Here is a 7,209-nt window from a genome sequence, read left to right on the forward strand (position 1 = left end):
CAACTTCACCTCTGATTCGGCAACAGCATTAGGATCGGAGGCCTGGCATTTGAAAACTCCCCAGCTGAGCTAAAATCCCTCAGGAACATAATATGGCTGGGAGATGGTGCCAGCAGTGAATGTGAAACAAGCTGCTCAAAGGAGTCTTTCAGGAATTTGGTTGAGTTTTATTGGCATCACCCACACCGTGTTTTCTTCACCACAAAAACAATGTTTCTGCCACCACTACCACTAATTTCACTCCACCGCTTGTAAGGCAGCTCCTGTCTTTGGAAATCTGTTTCCTGAAAGGGTTCAAACCCCTCCCGTTTGCACCGTTCGGTGTGGGACCTGCCTCAAGCCACAGGGCAGGTGAGGGACCCAGATGACTCCAGGTGATGCCTGGAAGGAAGGAGGATGAATTTGAGGGTGGAAAACCCAAGGGCAGCAATATGGGAGGCACCGTTATAGGACTTCTCCAGGGGTTGGTGAACTCTAAATAACAAAGTACCAGAGCATAAATTATCCCTGAGCAGAGGACCTAAGAACACTTCTGTGTCCTCAAGAGGAACAGTTTCAGGCCGAGATGTCTCTGAGTTCCAGCCAGTCGGGCATCAGTCCTGTTAGAGAAATGGGTCACAGATTGCACAGGAATCCCAATGAGCAGGAAACAGTTGGCAGAGATGTCAGACAGGGACATTTGTCCACTGAAGGGCCTAGTGAACATCTGGTGACAGTGGCCATGTGCTTCATATATTTGTGCAGCATAAATGGCTTTTGGTGTTTAAATATGCCTGCCCAACACTTTTTTCAGCTGGATATGATTCTTTCAGCATCCTTCCCAAACCATCCCTCAGTTCAGCCTGCTACATGCTGAAGTTGGTGTCCGTTAGTGATTGTTTCTACTGAAACATTACTCAAATTCAAAGTCAGACTCTCCAGGCCTAAACAGACAATGTTAAACTCTGGGGTAAACATCACCAACAATTTTTTGCTCCTTGGGTAGAGCGGAAACTTCCCCGGGGAAGTTTCCAGCCCACGGGAGCAGGAGACATTGCTGTTGTTGGGTTGGTGCAGGGGCTGCTCTTCTGTTAGGGGACAAGTGGTCCCCAGACCCACAGCTTCTCTTCCACATTTCTTCCCAGAAAACATCTGTGGTCAGGAAGAGACTTGCAGCACATGTGCTGAGGGTAAACAACTGCACTTCTTTTAAAGCAGTTTGCAAATGGGACTACAATAGCATAGGCCGAACTCAATGTCCTAAAGGAGTTTTTTCCAGCCCTGTGTCCCCTGCTCCTGTTCCTTTGACCTTGCCTTTCTAACGTTAACACATACCACACATTTTTCAAAAAGCAACCAGCAGAATGGGACGTTTCGCCGCATTTGATCCTCCCAGGGAGAGAGGAGAACAGAAACTCCTAATGCACACTAATCCCATCACCGGAGCGCTGCTGAAAGACGGGTGATACTTGGGATCAGAGCACCTGCAAGGGCAGGGAAACCTATGGACCCGTCCAAGCTCCCACATCCCACCCCAACAGTGGCTGCCTGTCAGCAGGTAGTGAAGAAACTCTCAAATGTAAGTTGTCCACCATACATAAGCCCATAGCAAGGCTTATTCGTGGCCACAAAGGAAGCAGCATCCAAGGGAACTTTATCAGCCTCTTGTTAAGGGAGAAGAAGCCCCCTAAAAAAAGGAACAGATCTTTTTTTTTAAGCCCAAACAGGTGACGTCTAGATGCGGGTGACACCTTTAACGGGAGGAAGAGAGAGTCAGGCAGCAATTTCCATCCTCGGGCTGAGGCAGGTGGCAGCAGCCGCCGCGGGGCTGTGTGCAGACTTGTCCTCATTTTTGTCCTTTGACCCGCTCCCCCCAGCTGCCCGGCCTCATTTACCAGCATTTGTCAGCCCATCTCCTGTTTCCATTAACCCTCGGAGGAGGTGAGGGGGAGATAGGGACGGGTTTGTAGCGTGAGGCAGTGAGATCCTCTGCCAGGATGTGTTGGTGGGGGCAGCACGAAGAAAGCCTCCTGGCATGGCCTCGACACTCTGCCTGGTGCTGAGTCTCTGCAGCTCTTGCTAGCTGGGGTGGGACTGAAAAATAAATGCCCTTGAACTCTGCAGAGCACCCAAAGCAAAGCAAAACAGAGGGAGAAGAAATGTTTGTCTGGGTGGAGAGATGAAAGCACATCGCTGAGCAAAGCCCCTTGGCATGGGAAGAGCGGTCAGTACGAGATCAGGGTAACTCCCCGCAGGTGGGGGCAAGCAGCCACGGTGCCTATGGGGTGCTCCCCAAAACCCTTTATCCCCCCCTTCCCTCTCCAGCTGCTGTCCCTGGGCACCAGCCCCGCTCTGCCCCCGGGCTGTGTTTGTTCAGTGCAGACAGACATTTTCAGAATTCCTCCACCAAGTTGAACCTTCAGAAAAAAAAAATAAAATAAAACCCAAGGGAGCTGCCCCCGCTGGAGACCTTGCTGCCCATGGACAACCACACCCCAGAGCTTAAATCCAAGAGTTCAACACGAAGCCAAAGGGAAAATATCCTCCTGCTGTCAGTCACTCCAACTAATCTGTGCCACTGTTGGCCAAAGAGAGCAGATGAATGAGACCTGCTGCAGGCAGGGGCACTTGCACTCTGCCCCTTCTGGATCCCCCTGACAACCCTGAAGTCACCAGAGCTGTGGCTGGGACCTGGGCTATAGCACAGGGTTGTCTGTGCTGGGACAGCCCCAGAGCAGCCCAGCTACAGTCCAGGCCAGTGCTGCATCATGAACGCCCAAATAAATCCTGCTCTGGGGAGCAGAAGTCTAAGGGAAGCCCTCCCGAGTCTTCTTGTTTTCAGTCCCTAATGGGAAATGATCTCTATTTGCCCACAAGACAATCACGTTTTAGATACGTGGAGTATATGTTATTGAGTTTGAGTTTTATCTTCTTTTCTCATTTCTCTTTATGGAATTTACCACTGGCAACAAAGAGGAAACTTCCTCTTTGCAATACAGCCAACTGCAAGGCATCAGCCCTTGGCTTGGAGAAATCCCATCGCCCATTTACAAGATAAATGCTGACATTGAACCTATTGTCGAGTTGCTGCACGGCTGTTCAGGATGGATAGATGGACGGACTGTGCCTCCCTGCACGTTTCGGTGCAGCTGCAGCCAGCCAGCCAGGTATATTTGTCATTAAAGGCACCTGAATGGCAGCGAAGGGCACAGATTTATCACAATTCCTGCAAGCACGGGTTCATTCCCCACCCTGCGCCTGGGAATTACTGAATGCCACACAGGACAAATTGAGGATTAAAAGGACCCCACGGCCCCCATAATGCCCTGCTTTGCTGCTAGCCCTGGGGACAGAGCTGTCCCCTTCTCTTTGTCTCTGATCAGGACTTGGGCAGGTGGCAAGCCCCTTGCTGGACCGGAGCACAGCCTCCCCTGCCTCCCTGCCAGCATCGAGCTATTAGATATCCATCTAATTGGAACCAGGGCTTCTCCAGGCCAGCCCTCCAACTGGAGAAATTAGCTGGTTTATTCCAATAAAGATGCTAATACGGGAGGCTTTGTGCAGGGCGAGAAACTCCCATTGTCATTCAGAAGCAATTTGTAGTGGATTTGAAGCCTTTGAAAAGGTGACGTGCTGGTGGCTGGGTTTGTATAATTCCTGTCCCGAAACTCACAGCTGAGCGTTCTCCCCCTCCATCTGGCTCGGTGCTGCCCCGTCTGTGTTCCCCTGGCGAGGAGGTGCCAATTTGCTGGAGCTCCTCCACGCAGCTCCTCTGGTTTTGGGAGCTGACGTCTCTCTTTGGTTGGGCCCCGCGTGCTGGTGTCTCGCATGATGCATGCAGTGGGGCTGAGTTATTCAGGGAGGGTTCGGATCTCCAACCCTCCTGGTACGTGATGTGTTTTGGGCCTTTTGTCAGTCAAGGAATGACAGCAGAAGGAACGACAGCCCGGGCTGCTCTCCAGAAGCCCAGAAGCACTCGACTCCTGTCCATCTCGCTGCCTTTATGGCCTTATGTGTGCACAGCCTGGCACCGAATTTAACAGATCCTGTGGATCACATCACTTCATTGGGTCCATGTAACTGCCAGGGGGTGCTCAACACTAAATGTTGCTCTGAGGGCCCCACTCAGCCTGATACTGCAACACGTCCCTAAATCTGAACACGGGTTGAACCCAAGGAACAACAGCCCTGCCTGCTGCAAATACCCGGAGGCCAGATGGTGAGGAGGATGGCCCTCATAAGAGCTCATGGAGGAGGATTCCTTGCTGCAGTTGTAGCTGGTCTCGTTCATATCGATATGAAGACCACCAGCCCTTTGCACAGCATCACCTCTAACAGCAGTCACCATGTGATGGCCAGGGAGGCTGGCAGAGGAGCTTCATGCCCACGGCAGTGAGCTCCTGGCGTGGCAGAATTATAAATTCAGCGCTGGACAACGGCCTGAATATTTTCTCTGGGAATACCTGGCAACAGAAATGACTTCTGGCATTTCTCAGTTGCCGTGCTGTGCGTTTACTGCTGGGGCTGCAGTTGCACCACTATCATTTTCTTCACGCTTAAAGCAAACATCAGATTAAAATAAGGGAAGAGTCTTAATAAATGGCCTCATAGGAAAAAAAAGAAAAAATGAATTCTGGTCCGCAGCCAGGGCAGCTGATGCATCTGTGAGGTTTTGCTTGGCCGTGCAGCCTGTCCTGCTGCGGGTCTCCCGTGCAAGCGGCACAGACGAGTGGTGGCCGGAGCGGGAGCAAGGCAGTGGGTGAGCTCTGAAATGAGCCCGGCTGAACCCTAAGCCCCCCGAGCAGGGATTACAGAACCTGTGAGTGATCACAAAGTGCTGCAGAACTGTAACTGTAGGCTTCTTGTCTTATCACACTTGTAATGTCGATCTGAATTTTAATGAAAATGAGGGGCGGGGGGAAATGTTCCTCAGACATTTTGGCCAGCTCCACAGCAATGCTTTGCGTTATCTCCCCAGAAAGAATAGCTCTCTTAGCACAATAGCCTTTTTTTTTTTTTTTTTTTTTTTAACCTCTTGGAAAAACTGGAGTGAAGATGCCGTTGTATTTTCTCATTTCCAGTTGGCTTCGTTTCCTTCTTGGGGCTCAGAACTAGGGAGTTTTCCCTTGTCCCTGGCCCTTGGCTGGGACAGGGCCGTGGCGCCTTCCTCCCAGGTGCAGCAGGAGAAGGAGCTGGGAGAAACCGATGTCACAACAACGTGACCACCAAACCTGCACCACTTCAGTGCTGGGCTCCATCCTGGAGATGTCCCTGGCCTCCCTGCAGTGAAGAAACCCCACAGAGAGCTCGAAGCACCCCACAAAACACAGGCTCCACTGCTCACCCGGTGTCAGGTCTCACCTCCTTGCATAGGGAACACAGCCTAGATGTTGTCAGCTTCATGGCACTTGGGGAATAAAAGTGTTTCTTTATTCCCCAGCCCTTTCTCTCCTTGGACATGAGACTCTCTCCACCATGCTCCTGGGCACCCCATTTGGGTGTAGGCCGTGATGCACCAAAGGGGCTGGAGGGAAAGACGTCCTTCCCCAGACAGACAGACGGTCCCCAGGGAGAGGTTCTCAGTGCCGCCTCTCGCTCACCTTCCTCCTGGTCTTTGTCCCAAATTTTTCATGCTCCAAAATGAAACAGGCATGGGGATGTTTCCACCCCAAGGAAACCCATCGGCACCGGTCACTTCTCTCCCCTTCCCCTCCCTCCCTTCTAGGGCCCCGAAGCTTTCCTCTGTGCTTCTTCCAGGATGAAAAGAAGCAACCATTGATTGTGTTAATAATTCAGAGCCCAACCTCACAGACGGGTTCACGGCCCATGAGGTGGCAATCTTTCACCTCCAGATCGGGATCAGCCAGATCCTGCAGAGGTCAGGGAAGAGAGCTGCAGCACAGAAAACGCCTTCAAAATAACAGCTTGAGGTGAGTCCTGCAGAAATGGGAAAGAAAAGGAGAAATCTGTGTGTCCTGCAGCATCCGACAGCCCTGCAGCTCACATCCTGTGATGCCCATGAACCCTTGAAGCTGATTTCCGTTGATTTCACTGAGCTGTGAGCTGTAACACACCCCAACCCGCTAACGTGCCCCAGGTGGCCTGCACCTTCCTGCTGCTGGGGCCAGCCACCTGCCTGCTGATGGTGGCTCCTGCCCCAGCATCCTGCTTCTCCCCTGGCCAAGCTCCTCCTCTAACGGCCGCCCCGGCCGTGCCGGTGCAATTGGTTGTGGAAGGACAAAGTTTACTGGCACTGCTCGTTTGGTTTGGTTTGGTTTGTGACCAAGCAGGTCCTCGTGTGGGGAGAAGGGCAAATTCGTGTTCGGTGTGACCAGGTGAAACTGGTCACCGGCACTAAACTGGGGACGAGCAAAGGAAAAGGAGGGCTGAATCTCCCAGCTTTAATTTCCACCTGGCTGTACTTCGCTCACCAGGAGCAAATTTACACCAGCACTATCGATACCAATACTCCCTTCCCACCGAGCCCTTCCCTTCTCCCACAACATGCATCACCCGGGGTCCCATGATCCCGTGATTTGCCCATGGTGAAGCTCTCAGGGCCGGATCCTTTCCCCCCACACCTTGCTCAGTACCGCGTCGGCCGCTCGTGGCGCAGGAGGCAAGGTCGCAGGCACGCACCTTGCACTTGGAGCTGAAGGTGCCAGCTCCTGCTGCGATGCCAAAGATTAACGGCATGCTGATAAGGGCTGGGGGAAGTGGCCGGCGGGGACTTCTGAGAGCCCTCACGAGTGAGGCTGTGCCTGGCTGGGAGCCTCTCGTGGTTCCCAGCCTGAATTGAGCTCAGCACCAGTTCCCTGCTGCTGGGATGCTCTGCCCCCGTCACCAAGGCTCTTCTACCGCCCTGGGCATTAACATTTCTTGGTCTTGTGCTTTGTCTTCTCAGCAAAGCACTGCTGCAGGACAGCCGAGACATGGATTGGTGACAGCAAACCCCATGCTGTGGTAGCACCATGCCCAGGGGCTGCACCAGCAGCATTTCGTGGTGTGGGGCTCCAGCCTGACCCACTGCATGCACCCGCAGGAGGGCATGGGCTCTCGGCCACTTGTCCCCCATCCTCTTTGTGGCTCACTTGGGGTCCCCTGCAGAAGCTGTTTGCCTTCCCCGAGGTGGGATCTGTGCCTGATTCCCCTCCTGTGCCATGCTCCAGGCCCAGCAGGAGCAGCTCTGCTGTGCTGCAGCACCCACACACGGTATCCGGAACAGCAAAC

At 52.9% G+C, this 7,209-nt stretch overlaps 1 long non-coding RNA gene across 1 annotated transcript; it reads right to left on the minus strand.

The window, feature by feature from the left end:
* Window positions 1–3,788: 3,788 nt before the first annotated feature.
* On the minus strand, window positions 3,789–5,997 carry LOC311442615. The gene is made up of 2 exons (XR_014696782.1): window positions 5,341–5,997; window positions 3,789–5,259 (listed from the first exon to the last, which is right to left on the minus strand). It is a non-coding gene; the product is annotated as an uncharacterized lncRNA (long non-coding RNA).
* Between the last annotated feature and the right edge of the window lie 1,212 nt (window positions 5,998–7,209).

This window comes from Aythya ferina, assembly GCF_964211825.1.
Source record: "Aythya ferina genome assembly, chromosome: 11".
Classification (NCBI taxonomy): domain Eukaryota; kingdom Metazoa; phylum Chordata; class Aves; order Anseriformes; family Anatidae; genus Aythya; species Aythya ferina.